Consider the following 14,552-nt stretch of genomic DNA (forward strand, 5'->3'; position numbering starts at 1 on the left):
TAAAGTCTGCAGCTTTATTGTCTCATTGACTCATTTTGAAACAGCGATGCGCCGCCCCTCTCCCACCGGGACTCCCGACGCCGCCAGCACCTCCCATCTCTATATGCTGATTTCTCTATTGATTCCATTAATATTGGTTGGAGGTGATAGAGGATGGAGGTGGCTTTCTTTCTGTTTATTGAAGAACTAGCGGATTTTCCTGATGCTTGTGCGTGCTAATTATGCCTATTCTTGGTATGTGACCTGCACACATATGCTTAGATGCTCTTTTAATTTTCTCTCATACTTATACAGATTTTTTTATTGATTTGCCACTAATTTGTACTGGAGGTCTTATATTGGTCTCATGCAGGTATTGCAACCTCGTGATATAACACTATTTTGCACTGTAACACTATTTACCCACGAAGACTGCTGCTTGATGATTTTATTGTAAAGTTTTCAATTAACTCTACTCTTTGCAGCTCATTGGCTTGGTCAGAAACCGGAGTCATGGAGGCTTACTTGTCACACTATCATAGGAAAGAAAGAAAATTCCCGCAAGGCATGTTTTCACTAACCTTTGCTACTCCCTCCATTTTTATATACAAGGCCACAAACTCAGTTTATAGGTACCAATGTAAAATTTAATGTGTGCTTTGCAAGTTAGCTTTTCTTTTCGTTTACTGGGATCATTAATACGCCATATGCATGCAAGAAAACTGGATGGTGGAAGTAGCTGACTGTCATTATGGCTGCATGCATGCAAGTATTAAATAGTTTATTAGTACGAGAAAATATCATTAATTTTGCCTCGATTATTGTTGATGACCTTATATAGATGCAAAATGTATATTCCATAATGGCCTTGTATAAGTAAATGGAGGGAGTAGTATTTATAGTTGTATTATAAGTATGTTTCACGAAAAAAAAGTCAGGTTGTTTTCCAACGTGGAAGAAATATTGTACTGTGAAGATGCACATTTGATGTACTAGCATAATATGATGCAATTGTACCTCCTGCTATGCAGTGTTGCCATGCACACATGTCCTCCCTTGTTGCCATGCGCACCAGTTCCTGACAGTTTCCAAGTTTTCTTTGTGTCTTCACTTGCATTGCTAGACTTATTCGCTCAAAAGATGAACACATCAAAGAACATGTATACTACCGATAACAATATCATTAATGATGGATAATCTCTTCTTCACATCCCTATTATTACCCTGTATGATTGGACTTGATGGTAGAATTATTTGTGCGTAAGTTTGTATATTTAAGACCGTTCCTGGGCATCCATGGTAAATTGTAAATTGTTCTGAACTGTTGGCATAGAATAGATCCAAGCAAAACAGCCACCATCATTTGTAATTATTTAGATAAAAATATAAACATGTTTTTTATTCTTTCATGTTTGTAAATACCTAAAACTAAATTAAAACTAGAGTATAATGCAAGACGTGCGCCGCACGTGCAAGCTTACTAGTAGGTGAAAAAAACTGAAAGCGTAAATTCAAGGGAAGAAGAGTATTATGACGGTGAACCCACGGAGTCAATCCGTGGTTTATTATTAGGAAAAGATTGTTGGGCATTAATCCTATGGTTCCGATTCATTAATTGGCGTTTCAAATTCCCTTTTTTAAAAATTTCCTTTTGTTGAATGATAAGTTGTAGTGCAAAGACCAAAGAAGAGAATTACTATTATGATTGTCACAATAGATATATGGAAACCTACTCCCTCTGTCATTAAAGGAGAATATTCTTAACTTTGTTGGAGGGTCAAACTATCTCAAAATTGGCCGAGTTTGTGCAAAAGCATATTAATGTTTGTGAAACCAAATAGGTATATGAGGAACATATATTTTATCATGAATCTAATGTTAATAATTTGATGGCATAAATGTTGATGTATTATTGTATAAATATGGTCAAACATAAAAAAATTGACTTTTCAACAAAGTTGAAAGTACACTTTTTTTAGGATGGAGGGAGTATGTCTACTCGCTATATGGCCATGCGCCCGGTGCGTTCATGACACCACATACCTACATACTATATGGGAGTTTGTCTGTTAAAAACCATATCATTTCTGCAGTTTCATATATTGTTATGGCAGATCATTCGGTCACTATGCCATTGATATACAAGGAGCCACGGTTCGCTTCTGACTTCCACACATTCCACCACACCTTCATGGGTCCCGCCTCTTCGAGGACCGCACCATGGAGAGAGTGGATAGGCAGGCTGCTTTGGGCATGCGAGCTCAGTGCCCTGCTACAGATTACGACCCATTTTTGGTGGTAAATAAAACCGTGAAGCCGTGATGGTATTCAAAATTGGCGATCATTAAATTCTACTTTAGTCAATTGTGACAACAGTTAACACTGTAGTACTGGTGAATGCGAAATTGCTATAAGTGTTTGTTAGGGGACATGGATGCGGGAGTCGGCCATCCAACATCATCCGCATGCATTTCAAAACTGGTCAACTAATCAGACGAAACTCATGCAATCTGGATGATATTCATCAAAGTTCAGACAGAAAATAACACAAGTCATCCATACATATAGCATGCAAATAAGTCTAGTACAACATAGTGCAAATTCAATGAGATTAACCAGATATTTAATAAGTTTTTCAAGAATGGATCATGTCATCCCGCACATACTGCCCTTCAGCTTTGTCTAACACCACAGCAGCATGTACGGGCTATACAGTGTGTAGAGCAACATTGAGTGAGTGATTCAATCAACCATTTGAGCAAGAAGAAGCAAAACTTACGATCTCCCTCTTTGCGGGCGCAATGGCCACCTTGCATCCAGCAGAGCAACTGCATGACAAAACTTGGTGATGATGGTCTGGATGGCGTACCATCGATACAATAACGACCTCACATTGCATTCTTGGATGATGTGCATGTCGTAAGGCGTGAAATGAATCATGCACGCGCACCCAAAAGAGCCCCCATCTTCTATTGCCGATACGGCCAACCACACGCATCACACAACAGCTCATCCTCCATCGTCAAGTACCCCTTCATCCTTTGTACTATGAAAAAACAACATGGCGTTCGAAATTAATGTCAATGGCGTACTGTACCTGGCAACAGACTGCTCTAGGGTGGACGCGGCGTCGTAAAAGGTGAGGAGACGTGTATGTGATGGTTGTGGACGTCCGGCAACGCCTGTGTGGCTGCGGGAGGGGTACAGAGGCAGAGAAGGAGGTGGAGGGTGTGGATGCAAAGCAAGGAGGAGAAGGGCCGGATTGGAAGAAAATTGAACCGTGAAGGGGATTTAGCGGACTAGGGGTGTCGGAGTCCTACATGGCTGCTGTCACGGATGCATTTTGGTTCACCTGAAGGAGCACATCTGATGTAATATGGTACGTTCACATGTTGATGTTCATGAAGATAAGGTATGCACCAACACTATTTTTAACTAGATGATGCCCCGCGCGTTGCGGCGGGAATTTGTAACACATGATGTTAAGAAAATAAGTGTAAACCTATGGAGTTATATAATATGATGGTATTGAAAATTTAGATACCTAATAAATTGCTGGCGTCCAACTCATACTTTCATAATCATATCACAATAATATAAGTGTAATGATGAATAATTACCGATCATATGTCCTGAGGCAAATTGACTATAGTTAAACAAAATTTCTATATCGCCCTATACTGCCAGCCATAATCTCCTTTGAACTTCTGATTAGTAATCTCCGTTTCACTTCTCATTAGTAAATGGCAAGCATGCTCTGACGAATAACTCTGATGGTCTGACATGTAAACTTGACAATATCAAGTATAATTATGAAATGAGTAATGTTCTGGATTCTTGGTCCTTTTAGTCCTGGGAAAAAACTACAATCATTGCTATTTCATGTCTACGTCGTCCAAAATAACAATGAAGAGATGGCGCAAATCCAGAATCTCATGCTAAATTGTTTGAACAGAACCTGTTCAGAAACAACAACAGGATCTGTAACCTTATCAAACGTCAAATGCTCATGATTCCACATCAGCAACAAATTTTAGATCAAATCTTGCAATGAGGACAGAGTAGAATAGCAAAACATGACTGGGGATAATAGGAATAAAGTAATAGAAGAAATTCATTAGGAAATAATAATATTGTCTATATTCTGATGGAAGGAATTGAAGAGAGAATGGACTCACTGAGGCATCAAGGCTATGGATCTTGCCAAGGCAAAAGCTGGTGACCGCTGATTTCATCATCAGGGCTAGACAGAACTCACCTAGCATCGCGGGCTCATAGCCTCGTCATCCTTGAAGGCGTCTACCTGGATTCATATAAGGTGAACAATTGGTTCGGCAGTGGGAGTGATGCACACGGGATGGGAGCGCCATCACAGGTTGCACTCAGCTGAACCACCGTTGCCTGCTGCGTGGTGGTGAAGGTGAGAGGAGCACAGTCGAGACGCGCCGGCGCCAATAAGGGTTCGCCGCCACCGCGGGCAGTATTCTGACCTTCTGCAGAGAGAGAGAGAGAGAGAGAGAGAGAGAAGGAAGGTGAGAAAGAATCCTGGCGATTTTTCGAGCGAACCGGTGGAGATTTATTCGGTGAGGGAGATGAAGGAACTTCCAGGATGGAAGGTCAGAAGATAACACCCCAGGTCATTGGTCGGGATGAAAGGTCAAATAGCTTTAACCGTCCTCCCACCGTGTTAATACTCCCATCATAATTAAATCTGTTTCCCCATCTTCCTTCTGTGTTAATAGCTACAGAGTATTTACATGCGATCCTATATTGAAGGCTGCCCGTAGTCAATTTAGCGATCCTATATTGATGACTTTTGCATGCGGTCTGGGTAGATAGAAAATTGCTGAGGTGGCACAGCAAGTGCGCTGAGAGAGAGACAAAGCAGATGATTGGTTGGTGTTTGGAACTGAAGACTGATGTGGCAAATATGGTGATGTGGACAGTGTGCATGTAGAGAGAATTGCTATAGTGGGGATCAACTTCTTAAGAATGTAAGATTCAGATCAACCTTTTTATTTTTAATTGTCATGTGAAGTGTTGTTAAGTTGTCTAAATAATGCATTCATGATAAGGAGGTTACCTGAATGGGTGAAAGTGAGACATCAGTTGTTCTGAAGACTAAACTACTGATGCTACCGATGACAAAGATATAGTCATTGTGTTTTGCAAAAAAAGTTGAAGCTAATAAACCATGCAGCTCGTCTTGGCCCTCTGTTTATGTTTAAACCATGCGTCCGGCCTCGTTCTCGGTTTATATATAAACCATGTGTCCTGTTGGCCCTCGGCTCACACAGACGGACACGTGGCTCTGCCACTAATGCCCGGCTGCTGTTATATATAAACCCTGTGTCTCGTTGGCCCTCGGCTTGCATAGATTTACTCGGCTTATGTATAAACCGAGTGTTTTTTTCGTGACTCTTTGGCTTACCCTTGATAAGCCGGTCCTTGGTAAGCCGTGTCGTGTGGGCCAGGAAAAACAGCCGTCTTATGTATAAATCGAGTGCAAATCGGCATAAGCTGAGTGTATTGGGTACTCGGCTTAAAAAAATCCTCTTGTGGGCCACATATTGACTTCCAGTGATAAAAAATGGTAACCATTTTAGCAAACATACTAGTAAAATTAATACAGAAGCGTAAGCCCTAGCCAAAGGAACATGTAGAAACAGTACACTCTCAAGCTCAAGCACATGGACTGGCCGGTGGCATATAGTGACATAGGAGACAGGTACAGGGAAGAATGGTGAAGATTAAGCTCGATGCATGGTGAAAAAATGATACATGGTTGGAGAAATGCAAGGAGCTGACGAACAAAGTGGACGGATTTAATGTCTGCCAAATTGACCCAAAACTCTACTAAGCTAACAGATCCCTTCTTTTTGCTTCAATATAAGCAATGTTGTGCCATCATCTGCTATTGAATCCTGATTACTTGTTTCACCGAAGAGAACAAATGAATCCTTTTTTTCGAAAAGGGGGGATTCCCCGGCCTCTGCATCAGAAAGATGCATACGGCCATCTTATTAACCAGATAAAGTAGTGCCAACATGGTTCCAGAGGTCTCCAAAAGTAATAAAAAAGCAAAAAAGCTCACACAGAGCCAATAAGGGCTAGAAACACAAACTAGCCATGATAAGACGCCACAACCGGCTGGCTAGAACTAGATAGGGAAACTAAATGCCTATCCTATTACATGACCGCCATCCAAACCGGTTGAAGATATCCCGAGCTACCATCTCCCAGCGGAAAGACCCAGTAACCAAATGCTCCCTGGCCTCCGTCTGGGTGAGTGGCGACCACAAACGGATCAGTGCCGTAGTTCGGAATATGACCTGCAAAAAATGGATACATGATATTCTATTAAAAACCAAATCATTTCTGCAAGTCCAGATAGTCCACAGCAAAGCACAAACTCCAACTCGAATATGTCTCGCTAAGTCAGGCTCAATCCCATTAAGCCATGTCCCAAATATCGCGTTAACAGAATTTGGTGGATTGATATTAAAAGCAATGTGGACCGTCTGCCAAAGAACCTTGGCCAACGGGCAATCAAAAAAGAGGTGTTTGATAGTCTCATCCCGATCGCAGAAACTACACCTAGTAGGTCCTGTCCAATTACGCTTTATCAAGTTGTCCTTTGTTAAAATCACTTGTTTATGGACAAACCACATAAACACTTTTATTTTCAAAGGAACTTTGACATCCCAAACATGCTTGGACGTAGGAATGGAGTTCGAATTAATAACATCAATATACATTGATTTAACAGTGAATACTCCAGACTTAGTAAATTTCCAGCGTAATTCATCGGGTTGTTGTGAAAGCTAGACCTCCATCAGTCTCCTAACTAGACGGAGCCATTCTTCCCAACGATTGCCCGCTAGCGTTCGTCTGAACTGAATATTAAGGGGGATAGATCGAAAGACCGATGCGACGAACACCTCACGTCGTTGAACAATACGGTACAAAGACGGATATTGGATGGCCAAGGGTGTCTCGCCGAGCCAAGTATCCTCCCGGAAACGTGTACTCGTGCCGTTTCCAATAACAAACTTCGTCCTATTAAACAGGGACTGTTTGACTTTCATCAGACCTTTCCAGAAAGGTGAATCGGTCGGCCTGACTGTAACCTGGGACAAAGTTTTTGTCTGGAGGTACTTGCTGCGAAGGATTTGAGCCCACATAGCATCATTCTCCGATGAGAGCTTCCACAGCCACTTGCTAAGAAGGCATTTATTCTTAACTTCTAGATTCTCAATACCTAGACCCCCTTGGTCTTTCGGTCTACAGATGATATCCCATTTAGCAAGCCGATATTTTCTTTTAAGCTCATCACCCTGCCAAAAGAAACGCGATCGATAGAAGTCCAGTCTCTTCCTAACACCAACTGGGACCTCAAAGAACGATAAGAGAAACATTGGCATACTCGTGAGCACCGAATTAATCAGGATTAATCGGCCTCCGTATGACATGAGCTTACCCTTCCAGCAACTCAATTTCTTCTCAAATCGGTCATCGATGCACTTCCACTCTCTGTTTGTCAGCCTACGATGGTGGATTGGAATACCAAGGTAAGAAAAGGGTAACTCTCCCAACTCACACCCAAACAATTGCCTATAAGCATCCTGTTCGTCTTTGGCTCTCCCAACTCACTTCCACAGCTCGCTCTTATGAAAGTTAATCTTTAACCCGGTCAATTGTTCAAATAGGCATAACACAAGCATCATATTTCTCGCCTTGGCCAGGTCATGCTCCATAAAGATGATTGTATCATCAGCATACTGAAGGATGGATACACCTCCATCAATGAGATGAGGTACCAATCCACCTACTTGACCATTTTCCTTGGCCCTTCCTATCAAAATTGCTAACATATCCACCACAATGTTAAACAAGATAGGGGACATCGGATCTCCTTGTCTTAGGCCTTTATGTGTTTGGAAGTAATGACCTATGTCATCATTAACTTTAATTCCCACACTACCTTTTTGCGTAAATGATTCAACCTGTCGGTGCCAGGCTTCATCAAAACCTTTCATACGCAATGACTGTTGGAGGAATGGCCATTTGACCTTATCGTACGCTTTCTCGAAATCCACCTTAAAAATTACTCCATCTAATTTTTTGGAATGGATTTCATGGAGTGTTTCATGCAGGACGACCACCCCTTCAAGGATATTTCTGTCCGGCATGAAAGCAGTTTGGGACTGTTGCACCACAGAATGCGCAATCTGTGTGAGCCTGTTAGTCTCGACCTTGGTGAAAATTTTGAAACTAACATTGAGGAGACAAATCGGCCTGAATTGCTCAATTCTCACAGCATCCGTTTTCTTGAGAAGCAGTGTGACAGTCCCAAAATTCAAGTGAAATAATTGAAGTTGTCCAGAGAACAGATCATGGAACATAGGTAGTAAATCCCCCTTAATAATATGCCAGCACTTTTTATAGAACTCTGTCGGGAATCCATCCGGTCCGGGAGCCTTATTATTTTTCATCTGTGCAATAGCATCAAACACCTCCTTCTCCGAGAACGGGGCAACCAGAATATCATTATCGATAGCCGATAGCTGAGGCACATCCTCAGTCCTGGACTCATCGAGGGACACACAATTATCCTCCGGAGGTCCAAATAACTGCTTATAATAGTCGGTAATATATGTTTTTAGGTTATCCTGACCTAAAATAGTGCCCTCGTCTTGCTCAAGCTGAAAGATACGCTTCTTTCTGTGCTTGCCATTAGCGATCAAATGAAAGAATTGAGTATTCGCGTCCCCTTGGACCACTTTGCGGACTTTAGCATGAAAAGCCCACTTCAATTCTTCTTCGCGGAGCAGTTCTTTCAACCTCTTCTCCGCCTCATTTTTAACCTGAAGCTCAGCTGGCGATAAAATAGTGGATTCGGCCTTTATGTCTAGGGCTTGTATAAGAGTAAGGAGTCTATCCTTTTCAATCTTATACACACCACTGAGGTGCTTATCCCAACCCCGTAGGAAGCTTCTCAAATGCCTAATCTTATTCTGCCAACGCTCTATCGCAGTCTTGCCTTCTGCACCTCTATCCCATTCCCTAGCAATCAAGTCCAAGAACCCCTCACGTTCAAACCATGACATCTCGAAAGAGAAGGTGTTCTTGTTACCCACGTGGTTCGGCTCCCCTGAGTCGACGAACAAGGGGGTGTGATTGGATATTCCCCTCGAAAGAGCTTGCACCGTAACCAGAGGGAACTTTTGTTCCCACTCCACACTTGCAAGAACTCGATCATGTTTTTCATATGTTGGGTTTGGCAGAGCATTAGTCCAGGTAAACTTTCTACCAGAAAGCTCTATCTCTCTCAGATCCAAGCTTTCAATAATGGTATTGAACATAAACGACCATCTGCCGTCAAAGTTATCATTATTCTTCTCCTCTCTCCTCCTGATGATATTGAAATCACCTCCAACTAAAATTGGAAGCTGTTCTGACCCACAGATTCGAACAAGGTCCGCGAGAAACTCCGCTTTAAGCTCGGGCTATGCGGCACCATAAACCGCCACCAAAGCCCAGTTTAAACCATCTATCCTAGACCTGACTCGAAACTTTACCGCGAAGTCGCCCATCACCACACTTCGGACTTCAAGCGAATCGCATCTCACAACTAGTAAGATACCACCCGATCTTCCTCGCGGAGGGAGGTAATGCCAATCGAAATCAATACCACCCACAAGAGAAGAAAGAAACTGGGGCGCAAAGTTATCTCTACCAGTCTCCGATAGAGCAACAAAATCTAACCTCTGCTCTAAAGCTGCCTCAGCTAGGAATCTTCTTTTAGCCAAGTCCTTCAGACCTCTGCTATTCCAAAAGATTCCTCTCATATTTCATCATGGAATTTTTTAGTGGTTCGAATCCTAGCACTCCTACGAACTGCGGAATCTGGATAGATCTTCCGTTTCCACTTTCGCTTTGGTTTACTAGGCTCTGTCGCCCGGTCCTCATAACCGGGATCACATATATTACTAGCTTCATTCTCTAGGGGTACATCATCTTTCTCAGAGTCATGATTGGGGGGTACTAGATCCGCACACAGATTATCGAGCACTCTAACCCCTAACGCATCAATCTCATCATCATTCATTGGTTTAACTGCTACAAGATTACGAATAGTCTCTAAGGCATGTTCCGCCTCCAAATCTAATAGATCATTAACCGAATTGGTAATCTCACTGTCCGTAGCTGTAACGCCCCGGACACACCCGCCGGTGGTCGTTACTCCTGGCGGGATCTAGACTGGCCCCACAGATCAATACTAGTCTTTTCTGCGCACTTTGTCCTCACTCGTGCGCACCCGGGAGCAACTTCCCGGTCGGTCACCCATCCTGACACTACTCCAAGCTGAGCACGCTTAACTTTGGAGTTCTGTCCGAATGGGCTACCGGAAAAGAAGGAATTCCTTATTGATATGAGTAGTCTACCATCCCTAAAAAGCCAGGCTATCATAGTAGCACCTAGTGAAACTCCTAATTGGTTTGCATTATTTATAATCTCCTCATTAGAAAAATGCAATAAGGAATTAGATAAGTTGACGGACATACCAGAAGATAATGCAACCTCCTGAAGCTTGGCCGCCCTCATAGCACACCGCTGCTGCATATCATCCACCTCCGGGATGTCAAGGATGCGCGCACTCATCCGTCTCCCCTCCGAGATAGGGTCCGGGATCCCGCCGAATGCGACAACCTCCTCCCTAGTAAAACCTGGCACAGAGTCCCTCAAAGGGTCTACCGAGGTTACCAGAGAAGGCGTCTGCGGGCTCCCGAGCCCCTCAGACGGATGCCCCACACCGAGGACCCCGGCCCTGGGTATGAGCGAAGAGGGGATGACGGGGGCCGTCTGCCCGCGCCCTCCTCCCACTCCACTCGCCGGCTCAGACGGGTGAGCCAACGGCAAAGGAGAAGCGGTCCTCCTTATCGTCGGGGAAGAAGGAGGAACTAGGGCCTCCTGCCCCAGCTCCCCCCCACCGCAGCTGCTGCCGCGGTGGTTACCGCCACCACCGGAGTAGCATGAGCCGAGCCCGCCTGCCTCAGGCTCCCGCTCCCAGCACATGCCGACCCCCTCGGGGCCGGCGTCACCGACGCCACCGAGATCGGGATGGGGATGGGAGAAGGCGAGGCCACCTGCCCCGAACCCCCTCCCCCATGACCCATCTCGCCCGCAGTCGCCGACACCGTAGTCGCGTCCACGTGAGAAGCCAGGACCAGAGAAGCACCCTCCTGTTGGGGAACGTAGTAATTTCAAAATTTTCCTACGCACACGCAAGATCATGGTGATGCACAGCAACGAGAGGGGAGAGTGTTGTCTACGTACCCACGCAGACCGACTGCGGAAGCGATCACACAACGTAGAGGAAGTAGTCGTACGTCTTCCCGATCCGACCGATCCAAGCACCGTTACTCCGGCACCTCCGAGTTCTTAGCACACGTACAGCTCGATGACGATCCCCGGGCTCCTATCCAGCAAAGCATCGGGGAAGAGTTCCGTCAGCACGACGGCGTGGTGACGATCTTGATGTACTACCGTCGCAGGGCTTCGCCTAAGCACCGCTACAATATGATCGAGGTGGAATATGGTGGAAGGGGGCACCGCACACGGCTAAGGAACGATCTCAAGGATCAACTTGTGTGTCTAGAGGTGCCCCCTGCCCCTGTATATAAAGGAGCAAGGGGCGAGAGGTGCGGCCAGCCTTGGGGCGCACCAGGAGGAGTCCTACTCCCTCTGGGAGTAGGATTCCCCCCCCCCCAATCCTAGTTGGAATAGGACTCCTTAAGGGGGGGAAGAGAGAGAGGGGGCCGGCCACCTCTCCTAGTCCTAATAGGACTAGGGGAGGGGGGAGGTGCGCGGCCACCTTGGGCTGCCCCTTCCTTCTTTCCACTAAAGCCCACTAAGGCCCGTATAGTTCCCGGGGGGTTCCGGTAACCTCCCGGTACTCCGGTAAAATCCCGATTTCACCCGGAACACTTCCGATATCCAAACATAGGCTTCCAATATATCAATCTTTATGTCTCGACCATTTCGAGACTCCTCGTCATGTCCGTGATCACATCCGGGACTCTGAACAACCTTCGGTACATCAAAATGCATAAACTCATAATAACTGTCATCGTAACGTTAAGCGTGCGGACCCTACGGTTCGAGAACAATGTAGACATGACCGAGACACGTCTCCGGTCAATAACCAATAGCGGGACCTGGATGCCCATATTGGCTCCTACATATTCTACGAAGATCTTTATCGGTTAGACCGCATAACAACATACGTTGTTCCCTTTGTCACCGGTATGTTACTTGCCCGAGATTCGATCGTCGGTATCCAATACCTAGTTCAATCTCGTTACCGGCAAGTCTCTTTACTCGTTCCGTAATACATCATCTCACAACTAACATCTTAGTTGCAATGCTTGCAAGGCTTATGTGATGTGTATCACCGAGAGGGCCCAGAGATACCTCTCCGACAATCGGAGTGACAAATCCTAATCTCGAAATACACCAACCCAACATCTACCTTTGGAGACACCTGTAATGCTCCTTTATAATCACCCAGTAACATTGTGACGTTTGGTAGCACCCAAAGTGTTCCTCCGGCAAACGGGAGTTGCATAATCTCATAGTTATAGGAACATGTATAAGTCATGAAGAAAGCAATAGCAACATACTAAACGATCGGGTGCTAAGCTAATGGAATGGGTCATCTCAATCAGATCATTCAACTAATGATGTGATCCCATTAATCAAATAACAACTCTTTTGTCTATGGCTAGGAAACATAACCATCTTTGATTAACGAGCTAGTCAAGTAGAGGCATACTAGTGACACTCTGTTTGTCTATGTATTCACACATGTATTATGTTTCCAGTTAATACAATTCTAGCATGAATAATAAACATTTATCATGATATAAGGAAATAAATAATAACTTTATTATTGCCTCAAGGGCATATTTCCTTCAGTCTCCCACTTGCACTAGAGTCAATAATCTAGATCACATCACCATGTGATTAACATCGATAGTTCACATCATCATGTGATTAACACCCATAGTTCACATCGCCATGTGACCAACTCCCAAAGGGTTACTAGATTCGGTAATCTAGTTCACATCGCTATGTGATTAACACCCAAAGAGTACTAAGGTGTGATCATGTTTTGCTTGTGAGAGAATCTTAGTCAACGGGCCTGCCAAATTCAGATCCGTATGTATTTTGCAAAATTCTATGTCTACAATGCTCTGCACGGAGCTACTCTAGCTAATTGCTCCCACTTTCAATATGTATCTAGATCGAGACTTAGAGTCATCCAGATCCGTGTCAAAACTTGCATCGACGTAACTTTTTACGACGAACCTTTTTGTCACGTCCATAATCGAGAAACATATCCTTATTTCACTAAGGATAATTCTAACCGTTGTCCAGTGATCTACTCCTAGATCACTATTGTACTCCCTTGCCAAATCAGTGCAGGGTATACAATAGATCTGGTATACAGCATGACATACTTTATAGAACCTATGGCCAAGGCATAGGGAATGACTTTCATTTTCTTTCTATCTTCTGCCGTGGTCGGGCTTTGAGTCTTACTCAACTTCACACCTTGTAATACAGGCAAGAACTCTTTCTTTGACTGCTCCATTTCGAACTATTTCAATTTTTTGTCAAGGTATGTACTTATTGAAAAAACTTATCAAGCGTCTTGATCTATCTCTATAGATCTTGAAGCTCAATATGTAAGCAGCTTCACCGAAGTCATTCTTTGAAAAACTCCTTTCAAACACTCCTTTATGCTTTACAGAATAATTCTACATTATTTCCGATCAACAATATGTCATTCACATATACTTATCAGAAATGCTGTAGTGCTCCCACTCACTTTCTCGTAAATACAGGCTTCTCCGAAAGTCTGTATGAACCCAAATGCTTTGATCACACTATCAAAGCGTTTATTCCAACTCCGAGAGGCTTGCACCAGTCCATAAATGGGTCGCTGGAGTTTGCACACTTTGTTAGCTCCCTTTGGATCGATAAAACCTTCCGGTTGCATCATATACAACTCTTCTTCCAGAAATCCATTCAGGAATACAGTTTTGACATCCATCTGCCAAATTTCATAATCATAAAATGCGGCAATTGCTAACATGATTCTGATAGACTTAAGCATCGCTACGGGTGAGAAGGTCTCATCGTAGTCAACCCCTTGAACTTGTCGAAAACCTTTTGCGACAAGTCGAGCTTTGTAGACAGTAACATTACCATCAGCGTCAGTCTTCTTCTTGAAGATCCATTTATTCTCAATTGCTTGCCGATCATCGGGCAAGTCAACCAAAGTCCATACTTTGTTCTCATACATGGATCCCATCTCAGATTTCATGGCTTCAAGCCATTTTGCGGAATCTGGGCTCACCATCGCTTCTTCATAGTTCGTAGGTTCATCATGATCTAGTAGCATGACTTCCAGAACAGGATTACCGTACCACTCTAGTGCGGATCTCACTCTGGTTTACCTACGAGATTCAGTAGTAACTTGATCTGAAGTTATATGATCATCA

This window comes from Triticum urartu, chromosome 1A (genome assembly GCF_056163025.1).
Source record: "Triticum urartu cultivar PI428250 chromosome 1A, HENAU_Tu73, whole genome shotgun sequence".
NCBI lineage: Eukaryota > Viridiplantae > Streptophyta > Magnoliopsida > Poales > Poaceae > Triticum > Triticum urartu.